At 39.5% G+C, this 27,740-nt stretch overlaps 1 protein-coding gene and 1 long non-coding RNA gene across 3 annotated transcripts in view; one reads left to right on the top strand and one right to left on the bottom strand.

Moving 5' to 3' along the window:
- The window catches only part of Psd3 (pleckstrin and Sec7 domain containing 3), a 505,243-nt gene that overhangs the window by 28,470 nt on the left and 449,033 nt on the right, over window positions 1-27,740 (top strand). The window lies entirely within an intron of this gene.
- LOC134472698 (uncharacterized) lies at window positions 9,794-26,132 on the bottom strand. The gene is made up of 3 exons (XR_010042626.1): window positions 25,930-26,132; window positions 19,410-19,657; window positions 9,794-18,908 (listed from the first exon to the last, which is right to left on the bottom strand). It is a non-coding gene; the product is annotated as an uncharacterized LOC134472698 (long non-coding RNA).

The raw sequence follows: 27,740 nt of genomic DNA, 5'->3' as shown, positions 1-27,740 counted from the left end.
CCTGAAGCACTGCGGCCTGTGGTGAGTACCCTAACCCGGCTGCGATTGAAGAACTGTGGAGCTTCCAAGGGGCAGTTGGGCGCACAGTGTCCCTGAGGCCCAGCTTGTCTGGAACTGCGGAGTTCTGAGCAGGCAGAGGAGGGCCACTGGTTCTGTAGGCCTAATGGCTTGGAGTAGCGCGGCGGCAGAGTCCCATTAGCTCCAAACATAGAAGGGGATTTTCAACAGATCCTGAGGAAGCTTTCAAATAACACTTGAAACACAGAAATATAGGAAAATGACAAAACGAAAGTCCAAATTACAACCTCAAACCTCCAGCCCATCTCAAGAAACCCTAGGAGCGATGTTTATAGAAGAAAATATATCCCATTCACCTCATATATCGGACACAATAGCCACTGAAATTGACAAGCAACTCCAGGAAGCTTTAAAGAAATTCAAACTCGAAATAATCTCCCAGATAAAAGAAGAAATGATAAATGAAAGAGATTCTAAATATATCTAAAGAAAACACAGATAAAAAATTGGAGGAACTAAACAAAAAGATAGAATCCCTAGACGAGCAATATAAGAAACAAACAGAATACATAATGCAGATGCACAGAGATATACAGGAAATAAAAAACTCCACTGAAAGTTGTAAAAACCGCCTTAATGAAAGTGAAGATAGAATTTCAGACCTTGAAGACAGGATTGCAGCTAGTGAACAGGAAAGGAAAGATCTTTTGAAAATAACAAGGAACCAGGAAACAACAATTCAACAACTGCAAGACGATGCAAAGAAGAATAACATAAGAATGATAGGGATTAATGAAAGAGAGGGAGACAACATGAAGGATGTCAGGAGGATATTTAGAGAAGTAATAGCTGAAAATTTCCCAAGCATGAGATCAGAAACTGACATCAGGATCAGTGAAGCATATAGAACTCCAAACAGTCATAACCAAAATAAAACTACACCCAGACATATAATAGTCACCATCCCAGAAATCCAACACAAGAATAGATTATTAAAAGCTGTCAGAGAGAAAAGACAAATCACTTATAAAGGAAAACCTATCAGAATCACAGCAGACTTCTCAGCACAAACGATAAAGTCAAGAAGAGCATGGAGTGAAGTATTCCAGATCCTAAAGCAAAATGATTTCCAACCAAGACTGATATATCCTGCAAAACTATCATTCAAAATAGATGGTGCAATATGATACTTCCATGACAAAGAACAGCTGAAGAACTTCATGAACACCAAACCAACCCTGCAAAAAATATTGAAAGACAGTTTAGATACACAAAGGAAAAAACCACTAAGCAAAGCAAATAATTAAACAGAACCGAAAGATAAAGATGCAACAGCAGAGAGATAACATTCCTACAATTAACCAGCATTTAACAGTAATAACCATTAATGTAAATGGTCTCAATGCACCAATCAAAAGAAACAGACTAGCAGAATGGATCAAGAAACAAAATCCAACCATATGCTGTTTACAGGAAACCCATCTAACCCAGAAAGATACTCACAGACTGAAAGTCAAAGGATGGAAAACAATTCTTCATGCAGCAGGAATCCAAAAAAAGGCAGGAGTAGACATTCTGTTTGCAGACAACGTGAACTTTAAACCAACAATGACCATAAAGGACAAAGAAGGTCACTACATACTCGTAAGGGGAAAACTCCAAGAGGAAGAGATAACTATCTTAAATATATACGCACCAAACTCCAGAGCACCCAGTTATATAAAACAATTATTAACAGAAATGAAAATTCAAATTATCAGTAACAAAATTGTAACAGGAGACCTTAATACACCACTGACACCAAGGGACAGATCAACCAGACAGAAAATGAGCAAAGAAATAACAGAACTGAATCACACCTGTGAACAAATGGGTTTGATAGACATATACAGAATATTCCACCCAAGAACATCAGAATACACATTCTTCTCAGCAGTACATGGATCATTTTCTAAAATAGACCATATATTAGCTCACAGAACATATTTAAGCAAATGCAAAAGAGTTGAAATCATCCCTTGCATATTATCGGATCATAGCGCTCTGAAATTAGAAATTAATGACAAAGGATACTGCAAAAATTCCGCAAACACATGGAAACTAAATAACACACTCTTGAGTAATCAGTGGGTCACAGAAGAAATTAAAGAAGAAATTAAACAATACCTAAAAGAAAATGAAAATGCAGATACAACTTACCGGAATCTGTGGGATGCAATGAAAGCCGTTCTGAGAGGAAAATTTATTGCACTGAGTTCCCACATCAGGAAAACAGAACGAATACAAATAAATAACTTGATGCTACACCTCAAACAGCTAGAAAAAGAAGAGCAAGTCAAGCCCAAAGCCAAAAGAAGAGAGGAAATTATGAAAATCAGAGCAGAAATCAATGCAATAGAGACTAAGAAAACAATCCAAAGAATCAACGAATCAAAGAGTTGGTTCTTTGAAAGAATAAATAAAATCGATAAGCCCCTAGCCAACCTTATTTTAAAAAGGAAAGAAAAAGCTCAAATTCATGCAATAAGAAATGAAAAAGGAGAAATCACTACAGACCCAATAGAAATACAGAGGATCATCAACACCTATTTCGAAAACCTCTACTCTCAAAAGTTTGATAACACAGAAGAAATAGACAGATTCTTAGAAGCATATGAAGTACCAAAGCTAGATCAAGAGGATATAAAACTGTTGAATAACCCAATCTCTGCTAATGAAATTGAGAATGTAATTGGGTCCTTGCCCACCAAGAAGAGCCCAGGCCCAGATGGATTCACTGCAGAATTCTACAAGAAATATAAAGAAGACCTAATGCCGACACTCCTCAAACTATTCAATGAAATTGAAAGGGAAGCAATCCTTCCTAAGTCATTCCTGGAAGCAAATATTACTCTAGTACCAAAACCTGAGAAAGACCCAACTATAAAAGAGAACTATAGACCGATCTCCCTAATGAACACAGATGCAAAAATCCTCAATAAAATATTGGCAAATAGGATCCAGCAAATCATCAAGAAGATTATACACCATGACCAGGTGGGATTCATCCCAGGAATGCAAGGATGGTTCAACATACGCAAATCAATAAATGTAATCCACCATATCAATAAAGCCAAAAATAAGAATCACATGATCATCTCTATAGATGCAGAAAAAGCCTTCGATAAGATCCAACACTTATTCATGATAAGAACTTTACAGAAAATTGGAATAAGTGGTCTTTACCTCAATATAATAAAGGCCATTTATGACAAACCAACAGTCAGCATCATACTAAATGGCCAAAAATTGAAAGCCTTTACTTTAAAGTCGGGTACAAGACAAGGATGTCCTTTATCACCACTCCTATTTAATATAGTACTGGAAGTACTAGCCAGAGCAATTAGGCAAGAAAGAGAAATAAAAGGGGTAAAGATAGGAAAAGAAGAAGTTAAATTATCATTGTTTGCAGATGACATGATACTCTACATAGAAGACCCCCTAAACTCCATTGAAATACTCTTAGATACAATAAATAAATTCAGTAATGTGGCTGGATACAAAATCAATACTCAGAAATCAATAGCATTCCTATACACGAACAACAAAATTACAGAGAGGGAAATAAGAGAAACTGGACTATTCACATTAGCAAGCAAAAAAATGAAATATTTAGGAATTACTCTTACGAAAGAAGTGAAAGACTTATACAGTGAAAATTATAATACACTGAAAAAGGAAATTGAAGATGATCTCAGAAAATGGAAAGACATCCCTTGTTCATGGATAGGAAGAACAAACATTGTGAAAATGGCCATTCTCCCAAAACTGTTATACAGATTCAATGCAATCCCAATAGAAGTACCATCAACATACCTTATAGATCTAGAGAAATCACTCCTAAATTTCATCTGGAACCAGAAGAGACCTAGAATCGCAAAGGCAATTCTAAGCAGCAAAGACAAAGCAGGAGGCATCACAATCCCTGACTTGAAGTTATACTACAAAGCAACAGTAGTAAAATCAACATGGTATTGGAATCAAAACAGAGCTGAAGATCAGTGGAATAGATTAGAAGATACAACCACAACTACGAACACACTCAACCACTTTATCTTTGATAAAGGAGCCAAGCAGGTTCACTGGAAGAACGACAGTCTCTTTAATAAATGGTGCTGGAAAAACTGGCTCTCCATTTGCCGAAAACTAAAGCTAGACCCATGTCTATCACCATGTACTAAATTAAAATCTAAATGGGTCAAAGATCTGAATATTAAAACAGAAACACTAAATCTATTGGAAGACAAAATAGGTAGAAACCTTGGAGACATAGGAGTAGGTAAAGAATTCATGAACAGGACTCAAACCGCACGGGAAATACTTCCCAGAATCAATAACTGGGACCACTTCTTATTAAAAAGTTTCTGCATGTCAAAAGAAATCTCCAGCATAGTGAAAAGAAAACCCACAAACTGGGAAAAGATTTTAGTGAACTCTCTCTCAGACAAGGGCCTCTTGTCTAAAACATACAAAGAATTAAAGAAACTCAGACCTCCGAAATTTAAAGATCCAATCCAAAAATGGGCATCTGAGATGAATATGCAATTCTCAGATGAAGAAATGCAAATGGCAAATAAATACGTGAAAAAATGCTCATCATCATTGGTCATTAGAGAAATGCAAATTAAAACCACACTGAGATACCATCTCACTCCTGAAAGAATGGCCAGGATCAAGAAAACCGACAACAAATGCTGGAGAGGCTGTGGGGAAAAAGGAACTCTCCTGCACTGCTGGTGGGAGTCTAGACTGGTACAGCCTTTGTGGAGATCTGTCTGGAGATTTCTCAAAAAGTTGGGACTGGAAATCCCATTTATTCCAGCTATTCCACTTCTAGGCATATTCCCAGAAGAACTGAAAGCATCATACCACAGTGATTTATGTGCACCTATGTTTATAGCAGCACAATTTGTAATCGCCAGATCTTGGAAACAACCCAAGTGCCCATCAACTGAGGAATGGATAAAAAAGTTGTGGTATTTCTATACAATGGAATATTATTCAGCTATAAAGAAGGATCACATTGAGATATTTATCAATAAATGGGCGCAGCTTGAGACCATACTCATAAGTGAAATAAATCAATCTCGCATGTGTGAATACCGAATAGTTTCCCTAATGTAAATAATGATTCAAATATATAAAAATATGTGGTAATCATGATTCCCCATTAGGTGGCCTTGAAGCCTTATAAAGTTTTCACTCATTAATTAGAAAGGCTTTATTCTGGGCTTCTTGATATGAAAATATTTGAAGCTAGAGTATATGAAGTTTTACCCAAATATTTCAAGGAAAAAGACACTATGGTAACTACTATTAAGTCAGGTTATAAGGTGGTGAAGTACTAGGTTATTGAAACAGTCATGCTGTGACCTCTATTGTTATATTGTTATGTCCTGTTTTATCTCAATCTCCCCCTTATTGTTTCAAAAAAAATTTATTTAGTCATTTCTTATGTTTGTCTTAATTAAAGAAAAAATTCAAAAAAATTAGGATATATAAATAGTAACTCTTTTCGATTTCCTATTAACTTGTTTTGAAGTCCTGTAGTACTCCCACGATCTTGTTCTGACTGATTAGACTCTGTTCCATTCTATATGATAGTATCAAGTTTGAAGACATAGGCAACTACTTTGAAGACAATAAGATTCACTAAGATACCCATTCTGGTTTGACTATTGTCTTCTTTGGAGGTCCTGTAATGTTTACAATGCCTAAGTTTTATTGGTCTTGTTCTCTACTGTTTTGTCCAACTTTATAATATCTAATAAGATAGACAATTCTTTTTAAGGAAACAAGGGACAACGTTGATAACCATTGTTGATAAACTTGTACTCTGTTCTACACCATGTGCTATGTCTATCCTTGGTATTGACTGACAGCTTTGTTTTGCCATATTTGACTGTATTCTTCCCCCCCCCCCCAAAGAAAGTAATAAGCACTAAGGAGTAATAAAATCCAAGATGTGTAAATTTTGTTGTAAAAAAGAGAGGGAAAAAAAAAAAAAGAAAAAGAGCTCTAACGGATATAACAGCAAGTGTGTTTAGGGGTGTTAAATAGCTGACTTTATCAATGTTTTTGGAACATTGAACACAGCTGTTTGCAGTCTCCCTGTTTGAATGTCCACCTTGTGTTCTTTGATACTGTGATTTGAGGAACTATTTTCAAGAAAATAGTGTGTAATCTACTAGCAGGTAATTTCTTACTGTTATGGTTTTTTGTTTTGTTTTGTTTTGTTTTGTTTTGTAGTTCTGTATTGCGTGTACCCTTACGCCGCTTTGGTTTGTTTTGTGTTTTTCTCTTTTTCCTCTTAAATAAAAAAAAAAAAGGAAAAGGAAAAATGTAAATTTTAAGCTATTGTACAGAGTATATGAAAAATGTAAAATAAATAAAATATCCATTTTCTACTTACACATGCAAGTTAAACCAGTAAAATGCAGTGGGATTTGTACATGAAAGCTAAACAACTAAAAGTCTATGAAATTAATACCGTTTCTTAGAAATAAACTATGATTTTCTTTGAAACTGCCTGCAAATATAAATTTTTATTATTAGATGAATATGTAATGCCTTGTCATTTCTGTTCTAACACCCTGAAATAGTTAGAATTCCCTGCTAAAACTTTGCTTACAGTTTGGAAAAATACTAACTGTAAAAACAATTCATATCTGCTCAACAGAGCAGAGATGGTACCATAAAGGTACCATCTCCAAAGTGCTAGTTTCCCATTATTTGGTGTCCATCTTACACACAAAAACAGTAGCAATAATAATGAGGATTGCAAATTGAAGTCCAGCCTGCGCAACTTGGGGAGATTTCATCTCAAAATAAAAAATAAAAAGGGCTAGAAATATAGGTCGGCGCTTTTTAAGTTTAATCTTCAGTACTAAATAAACAAATAAATCTTCAAAAGCTGTAAGTTTTTAAATTATGCCCATTCAAACTATACATGTACTGCATTATAATTTTAGAGGAAATAATTACTACGACAGCTTCTGCCTGTCTGCAGCTACCTACCCATCTCTAAGGGGAAGTCTCACATATGCTTTATTCCATGTTATACCTGATCTCGACCCCTGCCGTGCCCTCAGTAATCATTCCCTCTCCTGTACAATTTCTGCTGGAAAAGAATAGTGTTAGGTCTCTCTTTCCTTGTACTAATGCAGCAGGAGTAAGAGAAGAGCCTTAAGAAAGTGGATACTAGCTCTTAGGTTCTGAACTTCCCCACAGTTGAGTATTCTGTCTGTTCAACCTACCCAGCAGTCCAGAGCAATTCCCTGGGGCAGCTGCCAGAATTTTCACAGATTAGATTAAACAACCTCATAAATAAGAAGAGTTTTCTGATTTCTGTAGGGAGATTGTCCAGCCTAACAGTGTTGTTTCAGTAAGCTATCCATTGCTATGACAAAATACCTGAGGAAAATCAATTTAAAGAAAAAAAATTTATTTTGGGTCATGGTTTTCAAGGTTTCAGTTCATGGTCAGGTGACTCCATTGTTTCTGGGCCCATGGTGAGGCAGAACACCATGTGCTGGAACAAAACAGCTTACTTCATGGTAGACAGAGATGTGGAGGTGGGGAGAAAATGTGTTTTCAGGCTTTCTTCTTCTTCTTCTTCTTCTTTTGTTAATCAGGGGCTCCAGCCTACAAGATGGTGCCAGCCACAGTCAGGGTCAGTCTCTCCCTGTAGCTTGTTATTCTTTTGCCAATTATGTCTAGAAACACCCTCACAGACACCCAGAAGTGTAATTTACTAATGTCCTAGATGTTTCTTAAACCTATCAAGTTGATACTCGAGATTAACAATCCCAAATTTTCAAGAAAGTTCTGGCATAGATACTGGTCAATTAGACTCAATTAACCAGGGTTAATACTTCCCTTGCTCGCTTAAGCAGGAGCCAGAGGAGGAGCCAAGATGATAGGAGGGCTAGGGTGAAGGTGACTTAGGGTAGGAACTATTAGCAATAAGGATGAAACATTTCAATAAGGTCTTACCTGTACAATGTATAGCCATCGTAGTCTTATAGCATAACTCATTACTGGGTTTGTGCTGATACTAATATGCATATTTACTAACTTGTAAATATGCAGCCTATACAATTACAGTATACTTCATAATAATAGTAACCTACCAGGTAACTGATTTATAGGTTTGCTATCATTACTTTAAACCCTATTCCTTTTGCTTATAAAAAAAAATGATTACGGTGAAATCAAATACCACCTGATGCCAGCAGCAGTTGTAAACACTTTGTGCTTACCACATCTCTTGATCGTGTCAAGAGACTATGTCCAGTGACTGAACCCTACTATTAGGCTTGTGCAAGTATGCTGATATTCACACAATGGCAAAATCACCTAGTGACGCATTTTCCAGAATACATCTCCATAATTAATAATAATATATCACCACATTATAACCACCAGCGTAGCCAAGTTGGCACACAGCAGCGGAATGTCAGCTCTGGATCCTGCAAAGAAACACAGAAGATATGACCAGCACCAAGGTAGTAGGCAGAGGTTATAAAAGGTTAATTGTGTCTAATGCTGCTGAGATGACACAATGTGGAGACCTTGGGAAATTTGGCTGTGAATGGTGGGGGAGAAATGAAGCAGCAAATGGAGAGATGCTTGGATAAAATAAAACATGTTTGGTAGTGAGAGCAATTCAAGGGAGTAAGTACTGGTGAGACAGAACTGAAAGATGGTCAGGGACACAGGTTTAAGCAGGAGAAATAAAGTAGCACCCATAGCTCATCAAAAGCTAACTAGGAAGGGGGTGAATGCAGGGGCAGGCGGGCATGTGACTGCAGGGTGGAAGACCACAGCTTTGTCTGGGAGCTGCTGTTTCCTTAATGAAATACCAAATCCCATCATCACAGCAGAACAAGCTTCTACCTAACCCCGCTTTGTGTATTTTCACCCAGTGATCCCTGCATTATATTCTTTCTTATTGTTCTCTTGCTTTTTATTTTTGTCTTTATTTTGCTTTGTATCTGGGCAACCAAGGAAATGGAAAGCAAAGAATATTTGAGTATCTTTGCAGCAAACAGATACCCGCGTTTACTTAACTTGAGAATATGGAAACCAGGCAACCAGGGATGGGATGTGAAGCAGCTAATAAAGGAGACAGATGGACAGCTAATACACAGCCATGATACGTATTCTGGACCCTGCATGGGATTTTTTTACTTCCTGTTGAAATTTGCAAACTTTAGCACCTGCCTCGTGAACATGGTTTCTATTTAGCTATAACTAGGTTCATCCCTGCAGCTTTCCACATTAGTTGGGTTGCTTATGTGGAATTTTCCGTTCTTTGAAGTAGGAGCCTTCTCTTTACCTTATGATTACACCATGGCTCAAAACTGTGACTCCTCTTTTACTGAAGCAACTATTTCCAAGACACATTTTATGCTAACCTAAATAGTCCAAGATCCAGATTCAACATGATTAGACCAACGAGAGAATAGAAAAATTGACATTATTTGCAAAACTGTCACATGACAAGTTGCCCAGGGGCCAGGACAGAAGCCTTTGTGGCTTCTGAGTTTTAGGTTTTACACTGAAAAAATATCTTCTGTCTACTTTTAATTGAAAAAGATGAAAAGAAAGGAAATTATCCCCTGGGAAAATTGCTATAAATGATCACATTTAAGTGAGAGTAAAACTCAAAGCATAGCAATAAGGAAAATAATATTTAACATCAAAGAAAAAAAATCAGATAAAAATGCACAGATTTTCAAAATGATATTCTTTATTAATACATCTTTAATAAAGCATGTAGCAGCATTTCAGTAGAAAGTAGTAACTTTAGGGAAGCAGTGTGTTTGCCTGACATAGAATCAAGCATGGCCAAACATAGAATTGCACTGAATTGTGTGTCTACCTTTGTTTGGTGGAAGGGCTTTCCAGTTAGGTTTAAGGTAATCTGAGCACAGGAAAAGGAACTATTGTGAAGATTAAATCTCTGTGGCCACAGATTGTGGAAGGAGGTGTAGATTCACTTGGGTCTGGGATTTCAAAGTACCAGTTCTGATTGTGTAACTTTGCTTTGCCAGTGCTCTTTATCCTGAGTACGAACTAGAGTTACCCTTTCTAAATCTTTCCCCGTTTTGTTATCTTGAGGCCAAAAAACAGCAGCATCCTTTGACCCTAGAACTAGAGAGGCAGACCAGTGAAAAAGTCCTGAAGTTACGTGGAAAATGAAGGTCTAGTTGTTTGTGAACGGCTTCTTCAGTAATCTTGTTCAGTTAGGCAAGGCTGAACTAGTCCTTGGCAACCTGACACCTCTTGAATCTCAGTGGATTAGCATAGCAAAGGCCTGTGTCTTGCTCAAGTAAATCAAACAAAGAGAAGAGAGACCAATAAGAAGGTCATGTGGAGGCTGTTCCACCCCTGCCCAGCTTGTCACATCTTTCTTTGGCTGGGACAGGTCATGGTTGAATGGTGTGTCTGTAAAAGGGTAGGAAAGGCAGCCTGCCAGGTGCATGGCAAGGAGAGGCAAGCACTAGAATTTGCAACCACAAATTTTCTTTCTGCTGGCTATATATATATCCATACATCTCTACAATATAATACCCATATTTTCTTCTATCCTTATTTTCTAAATGAGTGCAAAAATCCCTAAATCCTAGAATTGTGGGTATACCAAGGTTGACTATTGTTCATGCTATTTGATGTTATTAAGGGACAAATGTATTATCATGATTGTTTGAGGAAAGATTTTTAATGCCATTTTTATAAGGTAGGTTTAAAATGCGTATGGATGGGCCAGGATTTAGCTCAATGCTGTGAGTGCTTACCTGACAAGCACGAGGTCATGAGTTCGATCCCCAGTACCAAATAAAATAAAATAAACTCATAGGAGTTATGAGTAAGTTTACCAAAAGTAAGAATTCCCTCTTAAGGCTCAGGTGAGCAAAACCAAACTTTCATTCCTTCATTCATTCAGCAAGTAATTATGGAGTGTCTGCTCCTCCAGTAGTATTCTAGATACAAGAAATGTTGCAATGAGAGAAACAGATAAAAGCTTTCTCTAGTATCAAATACCATTACTATTTTAATGGAACCAACCACAAATGCTACTTTCTGATCTGTCCTTTCAGGAAAACATTACAATGTGGCATGATGGCATGTGACTGTGGTCTCAGGATTCCAGATGGCTGAGGCAGAATTGCAAATTCAAGCCCAACCTGGGCAACTTGGTAGCCTGTCTCAAAAAAAAAAAAAAAAAATTAAGGAAAAAGGCTGGGCGTATAGCTCAATAACATGGCCCCGGATTCAACCCCTAGCATGGAAGAAAGGAAAGAAGGCAGAAAGATGGGAGAGAGGAAGGAAGGAAAGATAAGTATTGCAGTTTCACAAAGGAACATGAATGAAATGTTTATGGCACTATGATGTATTAAAAAAAAGGCTGGAAACAAATGCTCATAAATGGAAAAAGTAGGTGGATAATATAGTTTATTTGTTCAATCAAATACTGTAAAGCAGATAAACTAAACAAACTTGAGGTACAATTATCACCATGAACGAATCCCGAAAACGATATTGCCTGAAAAAAATACAGAAGTATTGTTAAAAAACCAAAGGCAGTTTTTAAAACAGATATATACTAGAAATTGAACCCAAAGCATCTGCACTGAGCTACATCCCCTGCCCCTTTTTAAAATTTTGATACTAAGTTGTTAAATTACCCAGGCTGGGGTGAAAGTCAGTCTACCTATTTCAGCCTCCCCAAAGTGCTGTGATTTTTCGTAGCTCAGTGCCACATTTAAATAAGCTTGTAAAACTTAAAAAATAATACTCTGCATTCATGTGAAAAGTAAAGATGCAGTTTGGGGTGGCGGTTATTACCCTCTGAGGAGGAAGCAATAGAGGGAAACGGGAGAGAGAGGGAGTCCCAGGAGCCCTCAAGTGTATCATAATCCCTCTCAGAAACATTTAGAGTGTGTGAGAATTGATTAGACAAAACTAGATGTAAGCATGTGGGTGTTCAACACATCAGACTCTATTTTGCTATCACATTTGCAATGTTTTTGGTACCTTCTTTACTAGATTCATTTCCTCCTGCACTCGTCCTGTACCAACCCACCCCGCCCCCAGCAAACACTGCACATCTCCGGAAGAATCCTCTGCTCCTGGTTCTGATGGTGAACCCCTCCGTGGCCAGGTGGGGAGGCTGCAGGTAGACAGAAGGGAGCTGCCGAGCACAGGTGTCTGGCTTCATGCAGAGAAGAAGCCGAAAGAATGAATTCACACCAGCCTACCTTGCTGTCTGTCTTTACAAATCTGCTACCAAGCAGGTCTTTGTTGCCCTTGTCACATGGAACTTCACTCCCAGATCCCTTCAATAGCTCTTGTAATGTGGAGGGACCTATTCACTTTGTCTACTCCAGAGAATTTGGTAAACTCACGCCTTTGAGGCTTTATAGGTGGCAGTGCATGCACTAGGACTTCATAGAACCGGGCTCCTCTCCTTGGGAGAGTCATCCCTTCTTTGGGCAGATGCCAGCCCTCTGAGTCACCTTTGTCCAATTGCCTGATTCTTCTAACAGCAAAGCATTTTTTTAACTACACAAGTTTGGCTCCCTAATCTCTTATCATGTATCTGTGTTCACTAAAGAACTAAGCTTTCTCCTTGAACTGAGGACAACACAGCAGTGCCAGGGGACCTGACATTGTCTTGTGGCCAATGTCAGTTTCTTAGTTTCCCAGCTTCACCTATAAGTCCCTACATACCAAGACCAGGCCAAGGTGAACTTTGGCCAAAGGTGCTTCTCAGTAACATGATACACTGTTTCTCCCTCTCTCTCTGTCTCTCTGTCTTTCTCTGTCTCTCTCTGTCTCTGTCTCTCTCTCTTTCTCTCTTTCTCTCCCTCCTCTCTTTTTCTCTCTCTCCCCTTCTTTCTTAATTTTCTGCTTTGTTTTTCTTTCCCTGATTTTTTCTTTTTTGAGATACAGTCTCACTGTATAACCCTGGCTGCCAAACTCAGGATCTTCCTGTCTCAACTTCCTGAGTGTTGGGACCACCATGCCTGGCCTTATGTTATGACTTGATTTTGCTTTAGGCACATTCCATTTCATTATAAATCTCTTTATTTCTTCATCTCCACATTTTATAGGAAGTGTGGCATTCTCTAAATCACTCTGTCTCAGTATCCTTTCCTATAGAAACTTGTGTTTTCTTATTGGGCCCTTCAAAAGGAAAGAGGGATGTGTGTGTTTGTGTGTGCATGTGTGTGTGTGTGTGTGTGTGTGCGTGTCTCTGTGTGTCTCTGTGTGTGTGTGTGTCTGTGTGTTGAGGTGTGGTGAGGAAGGGGTGATGCTGCCTTTTTAGCACCCATTTGGGTAGAGCCCGTCACCTCCCTTTGTTCTCATCACCTCCCCACGCTGCCCACCATCTGTGTCCAAGGCCCAGCTGCACCCTCTTAGGGGGCTCAAACACTTGGCTTGTGGTCTCATCCTAGTGGGCACTGATCCCAAACTCATGCTAACATAGGTTCCCCAGCTCCAGGCTGATGATCTCTGGCCTGTAGTGAAGACTGAAGGCAACAGTGTGTGGATTCCAGAAGGAACTCTTATGAGCAGACCCTTAGTGGTACTGAATATTGAACCCAGAGCCACACACTGACCTACATCCTCAACCCTTTTTATTTTATTTTGACACAGCCTACCTAAGGCTGGGCTTGAAATTGCCATCCTCCTGCCTCAGCCTCCTACAGTGCTGGGATTTACAGATGTGCACCACCACTCCCAACCCACTCACAGCTTTGAGGGGCTTGAGTCCAGACCTTCAGCCATCATCAAGATTTCTGGCCACCAGAGTCCCCCCACCTTTATCAACAGTGGTGTCGCTGGACTTCTGCCCCAGCCTGGACTCTCCATTTAGCATTATTAACACACAGCCTCTTGGTCCTTTCCTCGAGCTCTGTATTCATGTTGCAAAGCACAGTTGGAGAAATTTCAAGAATGTATTTATGCCAAACCAGCTGAAGCTCTTGATGCTTGCTTTTATAACTTCCTGCCTTTTTTAAAAATAAAATGTCTGGCTTTCTCCCAAAAGTAGCTTTTTCAGACCATCTCTGCTCTCTTGCAGGCTCCATTCCTCTCTCCCAACCACCTTCATCTTTACCCAAGGACTTTGCCAGTGACGGGCTGAAACTGGGCAGACACCGGTGCCTGGCACAAATGTTCCCCTCCTCATCCCTTCACCTTTGTCTATTTTTATTTCTACATCTGTTCTTTCTTCCTTTGTTGTAAAATCAGAGCGTTTCCTCTTCCTCCCTGGAGTTAATCCATCTATCTATGCTCGAAATTCCCTTGCATCTGAGCTGAGAAATTTTATTCCTATAGCCTATTATGTGTGTTTTTCCCCCTTTGGAGGAAAGTGTAAGTTCTTCCCTTGTGCTGGATACAGTGGATCTGAAGGGGAATAAAATATGGCCCTTGATGCAGTCCAGCAGGGGAGATGACAAATGCTATTCACCTGGCCATTGTATAAATCACCATGACACCGTGACAAAGAGTTCTGTAGGAAGGAGCAATTATTCTCATTGTGAATTTATATTTCCTGTTCTGCCACTGAGCCATTTTCTCCATTCTAGGAGCAGAATATATAAAAAAGGATAAAGTGGTACAAACATACTTATTTTCCTAATTTCTTCTTCCATTCAGAAACAATTATTGAGCACCTCCTGTGCACCTACAGGGCACCTGAGTGCCTCCCCTGTGAGGGACTTTAAGAAGCACTGTAATGAGCAAAGACAGGCAGGGTCCCTGCACTGGTGACCTTTGTGGATAACTGAATTGTCAAGCTGTCATCACACAAAGGAGTGTGTTGTGGTGAGAGCCGAAGATGGGCAGCGATGGGCTGCATGAGAGTTAGTGTCAGAGGGTGCGGCCTAATTTCAGGAAGCAGAGAAGTCTTTCCTGCATTTGGGACCATGGGACTGGAAACTGAAGGATGAGTTCTGGTTCAGGAGAAAAAGATAACACAGGAGAGCATGTCCAGAGGAAGGGCCAGAGCTCCTAAAGGGGAGGCAGCCTGGGAAGGACACGGGCCTTGCAGAAGGCAGCAAGGCAGCTGACCTGTGTATGAGGAGCAGCCATCCAGAGAGACCAGCTTAAGAAGCTGCATGTTGATGCAAAACCCTTGGAGCCACTGGAGATTTTTAAGAAGAGGGGGTACATGTCAGACACTGGCCTAAACAAGCACTCCACCTTCAGTGGGAGGAAGAGTGTGGAGGGTTTCAGTCAATTCTAGTTTAAAAAAAGCAAAGATCTTGTCAAACTCCCTTTTCTTCCTGAAGCTTTGTTTCTTCCTTGGGACCCTGAGCGAAGAGAGAATGTTTGTCACTAGCTCCTGGCCCACAGGTGAACTTCATACCTTTTGCTTAATCTTTATTTTTTCAAAGCTCCATAGTTGTATTTGTTTTCCTTTTCTGTTAGGTGGAAATGTGGGGGATGAATGTAGGTCGTGGAACCCACTGAATTTGGTGGCTTGTTCTTTTTCTACCCAAAGGGTACATTTGAGCCTACTGAAGGCCCATGAGTGATGGAGCCCCCTAAATTAGAACACTTTGCTTTTTCTAATTTGCAAATTATAATACTCAAAGACGAACTGAGCCAAGCTGACATAAACTCCTTGACCTACATTATAAGTAACGAGCTCCTGAGCTAAGAATTAATGTGGACTCTCTGTCATGAGCAGACTGGCTTGTTTTAACAAATGCATTGTTTGCAGAATCCTGGCTCATTTAAGACTTTGAGCTTCATATTAAGTACTGGCTAGAACTGGGGATTTAATTGCTTCATTCCTTGCCTTGTCATGATTGTTTTTATTAGCAGGTTAGGTTGTTTTAACTACCTCATAAATGGCAGAGGTGGGTCTCCCGTGCAGTGCATTTGGCCTGAGAATCCAGATTTTGCTGTGCCACTTCACTCTCACTAATCAAGGCAGGCTCAGCAGGCAGAGGAGAAAAAACAAAGCTAAGTTTCACCTTTTCCTTGGTAAGACAATAATGATGTCTTCATCATCGTCTGCTCTCATAGTTCTCAGAGACCCGTGAAGTCCTCAGGAGTACAAGGACGTTACCACACGTGAGTTAGGGTTAAGGGATTCCTGGCATCCCATGTGAATGCAGAGCTACAGTACTGGGAGACATTCTCCATCTTCTCCTTGGAAAATATCACCTCCTTTTGGAGCTTGTTATGGGGTGGATAGTTTCCTCCCCCAAATTCGTATTTTGACATCGCATCCATAGTCCTTCAATCTATTTGGAGGGAGCCCCTTAAAGAGGTAATTAAGGTAAATTGAGGTCTTTAGGGAGAGTTTTGCTGCAGTATGACTGTTATTCCTGTAAAAAAAAGGATGTCCTTGACACACAAGTGCAGTTATGACCCTTTGGGGACACAGGGGAAAAAGACCAAGGAGCAAGATCTCAGAAGAAATCAAATCTGTGGAGTTCCCATAAGTTTTGGACTTTTGGATTTCAAAACCATAAAGACATGAATTTCTGTTAGTTTGTGTCTCCCAGTTTGTGGTATTTTTGTGATGCCATCTTTGGAAAAATATAAAACTTAATGTAGCACCACTAAATTTATGCAAAATGCAGAAACCTGATTCGGTTTCGCTGCTTCCTGCTAGCTGGAATAAATCTGGCACTAACAGTGACAGTTTTCTCTATTTTGTGAATGAGGCTGCTTAGAGATTCATAAGCAAATAATTATCTCTGCATCTTCCCACTCAACATGCCGCAGTTCTCACGTTCATTGGCCACGCCGGTGATTTGGAGCCTCCTTCCCCCACTCATTTCTCTTCCACCGAGATACAACTAGCACTTTGGCAGGTAAATTGCTTGTGATGCATGAAGTATTAATTCAGCAGCAGAGCACCTTTCACTACTTTATCCATATATCTTTCCAAGGCAAATGGTTTTTAGTGTGCTCAGGGCTACAAAGCATTTCTCCAGGAGTCTGACTTTCAAAGGTGTGGTCTTTAAATGGGGAGGCAAAGTACACTCTGCCCTCATAAAAGGATCCTACAAAAACATCTCTAGCTACTCTTATGTTCCAGACAACAGATCTACCAGGGCTCCATGGCTGGTTGAGAGGGTGAGGCCATGTCTCTTTGAGGAGCAGAGGAGGCTGGCTCCACTGTCCCACCAGGATGGCTGCCATGCAAGTTCACTGCAGTCCCTGAGGGCAGCCATCAAGCGTGGCCTCACCCTGACTCTCACTGCTTGGCAGAAGCTTTTGGGAGAGTGAATCAGAAGCTGTCTGCCCTGGTTCTTTGAAGTCTTTGGATGTGAACACACTGCTTGTTTCTAGGTTTGGACAAGCCAGGGCTACTCCCTACGCAAGGATGGAAAGCAAATTTGCTTTACTATTAAATGCTCCAATCAGAAGACATTCTGTGGCCAAACGTGGTGGTGAGCAGATACCAACTGACAGCAGAGACTTCACCTGGTCAAGGCATTGGACCTCATGACAGTGGGCTATGTTAGCTTCTGCCTGGATCATGGGCATCCTGGAGCCTTTGTTCTAATGTGTTCCTAGTCTTAGGGAGAAGAGTGGCAGTTCTATGCCCTGCTAATTCATATCATTCAACACATCCCTTTTAAGTGCCCACCTTGTGCCAGGTATTATGCAAAGTGCTGGAAAACAGTGATAAATGGACATGCCTGGTCCCTGAGAATCGTAAAGTAACCAGTGGTTATAGTTTCTCTCCCATCTCCACCACTACTGTCGCTCTATGGCTCTCTCATCTTTATTCTTTCCTCCACTTATTTTCTCCGGTACATTCCTACCTCTCAGAGGTTTGCATCCCACAAAGGAAGCTGTGGAAAGAGAGGGAAGTTTATCCCAGGGCATGAATTTCTAAGAGAGGACTTTTTCTTTTTTTTGTACCGGGGATTGAACTCATGACCTTGTACTTTCCAGGCAGGCATTTATGCCGCTGAACTAAATCGCTGGGCCTAGAGGAGAAATTTTATGTTTTGCTAGCAGATACTTTATGATAAATGATTCTCTTGTGCCCCTGTGATTCAGGGATCCTGACGCCCTTGCTTGTCATGAAATCTGTACCATGAAATCTGTCTCATTCTATAAAGAAACCTCATAGTTGCTAGAACAAAGAGTTACCCAATATTTTGATGAACTTCTGTATGACAGTCCTGGAAAACAGCTCCCCAGAACTGCAGCTTTTGAGAGGTCTGTGGCCTAGAGACCCCATGGAGGCCCCAGAATGTCTGCCCCACATCAGAGACCTGAAGAGTTGGAGAGGGATCCCCAGGCTTGCAAATCCTCAGTGAATGTTGTCATTAGCAAATCAGATGCTGCATGGCACTGCATTTCTCTGCCTAAGTTCTTAAGTACCTTGTCTACTTAAGCACCTAGCTTGGTTTCTGCTTCCTGCAAAGAGATTTATGTCCCTATATATCCAGGAATATGAGTTGTGTTGGCAGTGAGCCCCAGAGAAGCATGTGGTTTGCAGAGGATGTTAGAAAATGTAATTGCTGGCACTCGTTGTCCCAGGACTGCCAATCATGATTCAACCCTTGGTATTATATGAGTGGAGACCAATGTAGATCCAAAATGATGTTCACATTAGACCCATGGTTGAGAATTTCTTCCACATTACTGACCGGCTTAGTGTCTTTGCTTCTATTGCAAGAATAACCAACCATTTCACTTGTCAAGACTTCAATGGTAGCAAGCTTCCATATTAAATGCTGATTAGTAGTGTTGACAGTATTTCTCTGAATCTTCTTTTGTCAGCTTTAATAAAACTTCATCAAATCCTACTGAAAGGAATAGCATCTGGAGTTTCATGTGATAATCCAACATTGCCTCTAATTTGAAAGAAAAAAGTTTTAATTTGCCTTGGAAATTCACAGGAAAGGTTACACTGTATTAGCACATTTCAAGAGGCAGAATAAAATGATCAGGGACACAGTGTGAGTGGGCATAACCTTTTGTTGAGCCTGACCTCAGCCAAAAGCATGGTTCCAAAAAGTTAACTATTTGTTGAATGAATGAGTGATGGGCCATGAAAGAAAATTACTCCTAAAATGATGAATAAGCCAGAATTCCCATCCAGTCTAAAAATATAAAATCTGGTTACTTCATCCTTATTCAATATAACATTCTTTTGTTTCCTATTGGGCCATTCCAGTAAGAATTTTCAACTGAGCTTGAAACTAATTACAAGTAACCATCTACTAGGGAAAGAACATAGGGTGTGGTGCTTATGCCCAGAAAAAAAAAGACATAAAGGGAACTATTTGAGAATCTAGTAATGATTAAGCTAGTGCAAGTCTTGAATTCAACTAGGAGCAAAAACACCTACTTACCAGGTTATGGAGAAGACAAATGAAGTCATGTATATGAGGCATCTAGTGCGCTGCTGGGACTGATAGAGGCCCTACCAGCACTAACGGTCCCCTCTCATCCTCCCGACACCAGCTGATGTTTATAGAATCAGATGGCTGAATTCTTCTGTTTTCTTCCATTTCAAGGATTTCATTTCTCTTTTAATGGAGGTGTCACTCAAGTAGGGATTGTCACTTTCCTCTCATTCTATAAAGAGACCTCATAGTTGCTAGAACAAAGAATAACCCAATATTTAGGTGAATTTCTGTATGATCAATCCTGGAAAACAGCTCCCCAGAACTGCAGCTTTCCAGAGGTCTGTCCTGGGGTTTAGTGATGCTTGCTGTTTGTGAGGGAAAGAAGCCCCACTGAGTTCAGGGGACCTAGTTAGGCCACATCATTCTCCACCCCTTGAACACTTCTGATGAATCCAGGGTAAGAGAGATAGGACAAAAGTGTCCCCATCCTTCGGGGCAGTTTTTTCCACTGTATCGTGAGCCTCTTGGTTCATGTCATGTGACCTTGCATTTTTTCCCCCTTTGCCTATATAAAGTCCAGACTCCTTATAATGATTTTCAAAGCTTTTCACAAATCAGCAGTTATTTTTTTCCTTCAGAGCACCACCTCCTCTCCCTGAACATGCATAAGCCTTCATATTTGTATATATAACTGTCCCTATCTCTCCACCACACTCCTGTTTATCCTGGGAAAAAAATCTCTTCTATGAAGCCCTGTGTTACAAAGCAGTTTCATAGTACTTGTATAGTTTTGCCATCTCAAAGTATTCTCACTGGTTATATTATGTTATGTTAATTATAACTTTATGTTTTTGTTTGACTGGATTGCAAAACTCTGAGACTAAGAGACCAAGACCTGGTAACTCGATGAAGTCCTCGGGAATAAATAATAGATAACAATAGGTGAAGTGAAAAAGAACAGGAAGTAATTTTATATTCACTTATAATTATACTCATTTATTCATTTACCTGCTACATGTTAAGGACTGCACTAGCTGTATTCTAAGGTTTAATTGATGTAATCTTATTTCATACATTTGACAACCATGCAAAAATTAACATATCTACAGATTGGTAAGTGGTTTTGAGGACAGAGTGACTTGTTTACACTAATTAAAGATGAACTTGGATTTGAATTTTGTCTGATGCACAGTGCCCAGCCTCTGAGCACTGTGCCAGGTTGGCTCAGAAGGAAAATGACAGCATTGAAGATGCAGGCTGCAATCCATAAGTGTACAGATTTGAGGGGGGAGTTAAAACAACCACGAGGCTGGTACAGCAATTCAGTTCAAGTGAGAAGTGAATAAGAATGCTCCACAGGAATGGCCAATAACAAGTGATAGTTATGGATAAGGAAGAGCAAATGAGCAAACAAAGCCCGTGAAAAGCAGATTCTGAGACCATCAGCGCAGCCCAGTATCATAATTGCTTTCCGCTGTGGTTGCCCTGGAGTCAGGTGGTGCCTCTGAGGACTGTGTGTTAGGAGCAGGGCACAGGCCTGCAGCTGGATCTCCTCGGGCCGCTGTCTGGGCTCTGCTGCTGGGATTGCTATTGCAAGGCATGCTGAACAGGAACAAAGAGACTCAGGTCCTGAAGAAACATCGTGATATGATCACTGCCTACTTGAGTTCTGATACAGTGTATGAACGTGGTACCCCTCTCCAGCTATGAACCTTCAATCCTTTTATTATTAGCATTAGTGTTAGCATTTGAGATAGGATCTTGCTAAGTCACTAAATTGCTCAAGGTGGGCCTAAACTTGTGATCTTCTGCCTCAGCCTCCCAGAGTGCTAGAATTTCAGGTATGCAATACCATGCCTGGCACAACCTGGGAGTTTTTGACCCTAAACTACCACTAAAACTCTTTCAATATCTGTTTATATAGTACGATTCCCAACATATGAATTTTTACCTCAATTATTTTGACCAAATATGCTACTTGTTGAGCTATAATATTTGGTCTGACAATGAAAATAGAACTTATCTGGTTAATATATTTCAAATCCTGAGCATTAAATGAACTCTACTGTTTCTGCTCTGCCTTTTTGTAGACTTTGATTCTATTTTATAAGATCAAAGTATTTTATGGACAACAGATTACTGGGAAGAGAAGGCAGGATGCAGTTAGAACCACTGTGTTTTGGATTATTTCTTTCCATTCTCCCTCTCCACTTGCATTATTGCCACTCATTATGAAATTCCTCCTTTTTAAATTTTTTTTTATTTTAAATTCAAAAATAAGAATAAAAAGAATACAGAATTTCAAAGCAAAATAATAAGAAATTAACACCAGTTAATATATTGCATATTATTATCTTCAAAATAGTTGTTCAGATTACAAGATTAGGTATAAAAAAAGAACAATGAAAGCACAAAACTGTTCTTTTGGATGAACTAGCTGTATATTATCTATCTTGTATATATTAAAACATTTTCCAAGATGAAAATTGTACTTAGCGGGAGAAGAGTGAAATAAATATTCTCTTATAAAGTTGTCCTTTCTTTTAAGGCAGCATAATTCTTTCATAGACACTTAATTCAATTTAAAAAGACTTAAAGATTTGGCAGCAAACTCAAGCATTATGAATGAAATTGAAATGCCCACATCTATGCCAACTCTGCTATGTGGAATCACATTATTCCTCTGAGCTCTCAAGAATTCAGTTATTTTGAGTTCTAGTGACCCATGAAGGAAAGCTCTTTGGTTAAATACTTTTTTTTTAATATCCCAGAGTTTTTAAAAAGGTAACTGTAGAAATTCCATTGATGTCCAGGTATGGTGCATTTTGAAGACAACCTACTTTGCTAGCACAAAATTTAAGACTTTCGATATTTTTGGTCCCTGATGTTCTGCAGATACATGTGTTATCCTTCTCATTTTATATATAATGGACCTAGATTTATCACATTTGAAACATTTGGTTTCAAATGTGTGCGTGGGTGTATGTAGCAAGTATGCTAGGGAAACCATCAACACACTTTTCCCCTATACATATAGAATGTAATTCTAGAAGCTGGGTCACCTGCAAAGTCACTTTGGAATTTGATATCCTTTTTTTTTTTTAAGGAGTCCATAGGGACAAAGCATCATATGTGTGATGTGGGAATCTGAAAGGCTTTCTTCTTTTACATAATGCAACATTTTTAAAACCACATGTTCATTCAGCTGTTTCTCATCAGTTTTGTTTTGTTCCCATATAAACACATACATATAAAGTAAAATGGTTTTAATGAAGGAAATTTCTGTTTCCCCTTAAAGTTTTTTTGATGATGAAATTCATGTAAAGCTCTGAATTACAAAAGTATACAAGACTCCAAGCTAAAATTTAAATAAAAATGTAGTTCTGATTGTTTCTTTTGTCTCATCTTCCCTTTGCAAATATGTTCCTTCATTCTTTTATACTCTCTGAAGCCACATGGGAAAAGCACAGTCTTGAAATAAAAATCAAGGTTTTTGGGTTCTTTTTTAACAAGGAAAGATAGTTCACTAGCAAAGTTTTGCTAACAAGGCAAAAACAGAGAGAACGTGTGTTTAGAATGCTTTGCAACATATCTTGTTTTATCCGTTTGAAAGGAGTTCGATGTACTGCGTTTATCTGATACATAATGACGACCGATTTCAGCTGTCTTTCTGTGTGACCCAGGCAAATCCTAGAGGGTAGCATCTCTCTCAGAGTAGCACAGCTAGCAGTCAATTTCAAAAAGTGAAATAACACTTTAGGAGATACTTGATTGCAGTTTTCCTAATGAATTTCATAGAAATAAAGAGCAATAATGTAGATGTTTTTAAAATTTTAGAGCTTAAAAAAATTTAGAGTTTTAATGTTTTCCATTCTCTCATTTAATCTGCAAGAATTTGTATTCCATCTGGGTTTGGTGGAATATATCTGTAATCTCAGCATTTGGGAGGCTGAGGAAAGAGGATTTGATTTCAAGGCCACCTAGACTATATAGTGAGATTAGGTCTCGGTTTGAAGAAAAATGTATTTTTCTTACCAAAACTAAAACTCAAGGGATTTTAATCCCACAAAGATAACTAAAATGAGTGTTGTGTCATGGGGCACATTCCCTGTGGCAGTGTGGCCTACCACACTAGGGTCACACGCACAACTCTAATAGGTTAATTAACGAGACCAGCCCCAATCAGCCTTGTCCTTCTCTGAATTAATGCATTTTCCATTTTGTTTCTGGTTCTTAGTGGATCATGGTAAAGAAAGGTAAGATCGTTTCTACATAAAATGAGATCATGGGCTATTGCATTTTAGAGTAAGAGACCCATGATCTAGTCATCTCCTGAAAGCCCCACCTAGGGGCGAAATAAAGTTTGGGAGAATATTTAGGTATCAATCATAATGCTATGTAAAAACTGAGGCTCACAAATGAGTCACAGTACCTGCATTGATTTTGCAATTAAAATTGTGAAAAATATAAGACTGTCAAGGCCAAAAAAAAGGGAGGAAAGGAATAATTAATAATTATGCAAAGACCAAAATCCTGCACATGGAAGATGTTTGTATAATGAAAGAGATCGATATGACCTCACAAAAAGTCTAGAAGAAAATATGTTCAACAGAGACAAGGCCAAGCAGAATGGAGACTAAGCAAGAGGAAAGCAGTTTCAACATGGTGGATTCACAAATAAATTACTGGGGATCAAGAAGATGAGGGGATTTACTGGTTAAGAACTGTGGATCCAGATTTCAGCATATACTGTGTGTCCTTGGGAAAAACATTACTCAATCGAGTGTTAGACCTTCCTATATTAAATTAAATTAATATCCATAACATATTAGTGTCATGAGAAATGAATGAGACCATCTATTTTAGTTGTTTAGCCCAGAGCTAGACACATAGTGACATTCAACAAAAGTGGCTATGCTATTTCTCCTTATAGAAGTTTGGTATATACAGGAAGGAGAAAGAGGAATTTGGAAAATTAGCAGCGTTAAGGGAAGGATTCTCTTGAGTCATCAAAGCCTTTTAAGAAAGAAAACACAATCACAAATTCAAGCACAGGGACTAGATTTAGGCAAGAGAAGATGAACTGGGAGAGAGGGTTAGAGAGATGAGAAGACATATGGAAATTTCGGTCAAGAGAAATGGAGTCCAGTGTCACCTTGTGAGGTCAGCTCATGGGCCCCACTATACTACACAAACGTCTTCCATATGCAGGATTCTGGTTTTTGCAAAATTGTTAATTATTCCCCCTCTCATTTTTGGCCTTGAGAGTCTTACCTTTTTCACAGTTTTAATTACAAAATCAATGCAGGTACTTTGACTCATTTGTGAACCTCAGTTTTTATATAGCATTAAGGTTTATATCTAGATATCCTCCCAACCCTCATATGCACCCACACACTGAGAGCTTTTGAGTCCTCCTTTCTGATATGTCCCATGCTGGCTGTTAACTCTAGCACTCTGGGTGACTACAGTTTGATCTGCACCAGGCTAACAATAACCTCTGTGTTAGGCAAAGTTCTCAAAACAAAATGAGACTAATAGTAGATTAAATATATTAAACAGGAAAGAGAGAGAGAGGGGGGAGAGAGAGAGAGAGAGAGAGAGAGAGAGAGAGAGAGAGAGATTGTGAGAATTAGCAGTTAACTCATGTGATCAAGAAGGCCCAAAAGTCCCATTATTTGCTGTTTCCAAACTGGAGTAACAGTGGAGACAGTGGTGTGATTCAGTCTCCCAACAGTAAAAGTTCTATCCGTGTTGGAAGACTTAAGAACCCAGAGTGCCAATACCTAATAGCAGGAGATGGTTGTCTCAAATCAGAAAAATGGAACGCGCCCTTCCTCCGTCTTAGTTTAGAAGGCTCCAGGCCAGCATAAACTACCTAAGGAGATCCTGTCTCAAACTTTCCCTGCTACCCACTCCCCCATGCAAAACAAAAACAAAAACAAAACAAAACCCTTAAGAGATTAGAAGATCTGTCTAAATCACAGATACATAACCTTATAACCTGGGAATGGACACACCAGTAATTACCTTCCAAGGCCTGTAAGGTACTATAGGATGACTTCAGGGAAGGATCTGAGGATTGATATTGATATATTATAATATGCAAGAAGCACACAAAGGACACTAAACAGCAGAAGACATTGCTAAAAGTGTCATTCTTTGGGAACTGCAAAGTGAAAGCACAGGTTATTTACTTACGGGAAGAGAAATATTGAAATCAAATGCGTCCTGCTCCACTATTAGCTTGTGCAGCCTCTGGATGAATTCAGGGGGAAACTGCCATCCAAAGAAAAGCCCAGAATCATTCCACCATGTCCAAGTGGACATTTAATTGCTAGCAATGAGAGCGTCATCCATTTAACCCATTTAAAAACACCCGACAGAGGTTTATGGATGCATGGGAAGCAGGCAGCGCTGAAGGCATTCTCAAGGCTTCCAGCCCAAGCCGAATCACCTCAGCATCACTCTGAATTCCATTCACCACTGCAGGGGCCCTTTCCTCGTCCATAAAATCCCTTACCTGCTAGAACACAGGAAGCTGGATTAGAAAATCTCTGGTGGGTCTTCTCACTTCTTAATCTGGTTATTTTTCTTCAAAATAAGACTAGAACTAATGAGAAGTTCACCTACAGGATTTCACTGGAGCCTGGGGGTCAGGGCAGGAGGCAAGCAGGGAAAGAGCAGACTGTCCCCGGAGGAGGCTGTCAGGGCTTCAGCGGCTCACCGAGTGGCTGTTTTTACTTCAGTGATGTAAGCGTGAGGCAGAGACAGCCTTTGAGGGAGATCTAAATATTTCCACAAGCAACTCTTTGGGCCAGTTTTGCAAACAGTTTCTGGTGGAGGGTGTGCTCAATTCCTCCAGCACCCTACTCCGCACCCCACCCCCCAAACTTTCCAAGGCCTTCTTTCAGCACTGAGAGAATACAGGGCTCAGCCCTGCTTTACAAAAACCATCAAAGCAGCCTCCTTTTTCCAATGGGAATCTTGACTATCTATCTGTCTATCTATCTATCTATCTATCTATCTATCTATCTATCTATCTATTTATCTATTTTTTGGCTTAGGTATGTAATATTGATTAAGCAGGGGAATAGTAGCCATGCCTGTAATCCTGGCACTCTGGAGGCTAAAACAGGACTGCTGCAAGTTCGAGGTCAGCCTGGGCTACATAGAGAGACCCTGACTTAAAAAAAAGAAAAAGAAATCCAAAGAAAAAGAAGAAAGGAAAAAAAAATTGGTTAAGAGAAGCATGAAAGGGAAATCAGGCTTGCTTTTCTTTTCTTTCTTTCTTTCTTCCTTTCTTTCAAGATGGGGTCTTGCTATGTTGCCCAGGCTCATCTAACACCTGGTTTCAAGGGATCTTTCTGCCTCAATCTTCCAAAAATATGTGTGTACCAAAAATAAGTACTTATTTTTCTTAAAAAGCAATACATGGTTTAAATAAAAATCGTTTTCTTAATTCAAAGATGAGATTATCACTATTGATGGAAAATGAATTGGTCTATCCATGCCACAAACACCTTACCATTTAGGATAGTAACACTGGCATGAATACTAAATGTTATGAGCCTATTAAGAACAGTTTTTATCTACTTATAAGCTTACTGCTTCACCAAGAACTAATTAAAATAACTTAGGTTAACAGGTTGCCATGGTAGTAAGTAGAGACACACAGAAATGTTTGCATCCATCAAATTCATTCTTAGTTCCTGAAACACAATTCAGTTTGGGCAGTAAATGATTATTTTATAATGTTGTAACATGTTTAGAAGGATATGTTAGTAATGAAAAGATTTGTAAGTGTATATTCACATACATATCAAATGCTTATAGTTTTTATATGTTTACTTCCCATAAGAGATTATTCTTTACTGAATGTAAAAGCCAAATTTAGGAATTTCATTGTTCTTGCTATATATACTGTTTTGCTTAGTTTAGTTTTTTTTTTTTTTTTTTTTTTTGATTAGTGTCTTGCTATGCAGTTCAGGCTGGCTCTGCATTCACTGTGCAGCCCAGGCTGACCTCCGATTTATGGCAATCCTCCTGCCTCAGCCTCCCAAGTACTGGTGTTACAAGCATGCATTACCACACCCAGCCCATTTGTATTTTAATCTATTACAGTGGCTCCTGGGCATGCAGAGGGTCATTGGACTGTGGCCATGAAAGGCAGAGGGCCATGACAGTGTCTAGCCTGCGAGGAGGTACAGAGTGGGGGTAGAGAAACATAGTGCTTGAAGTGCATCAGGAGCATCAGGAATCCAGGCCCCAGCCACAGTGTGGAAGGCGCAGGGGGCAAGTGTGAGCCCACCATGGGAGTCCTTATGGTGACAC

This window comes from Cavia porcellus, unplaced genomic scaffold (assembly GCF_034190915.1).
Source record: "Cavia porcellus strain 051 isolate PalLab524CR breed Dunkin Hartley unplaced genomic scaffold, mCavPor4.1 scaffold_24, whole genome shotgun sequence".
Taxonomy (NCBI): Eukaryota; Metazoa; Chordata; class Mammalia; order Rodentia; family Caviidae; genus Cavia; species Cavia porcellus.
The sequence above is the reverse complement of the archived record's forward strand: the minus strand, read 5'-3'. Positions and strand labels throughout refer to the sequence as shown.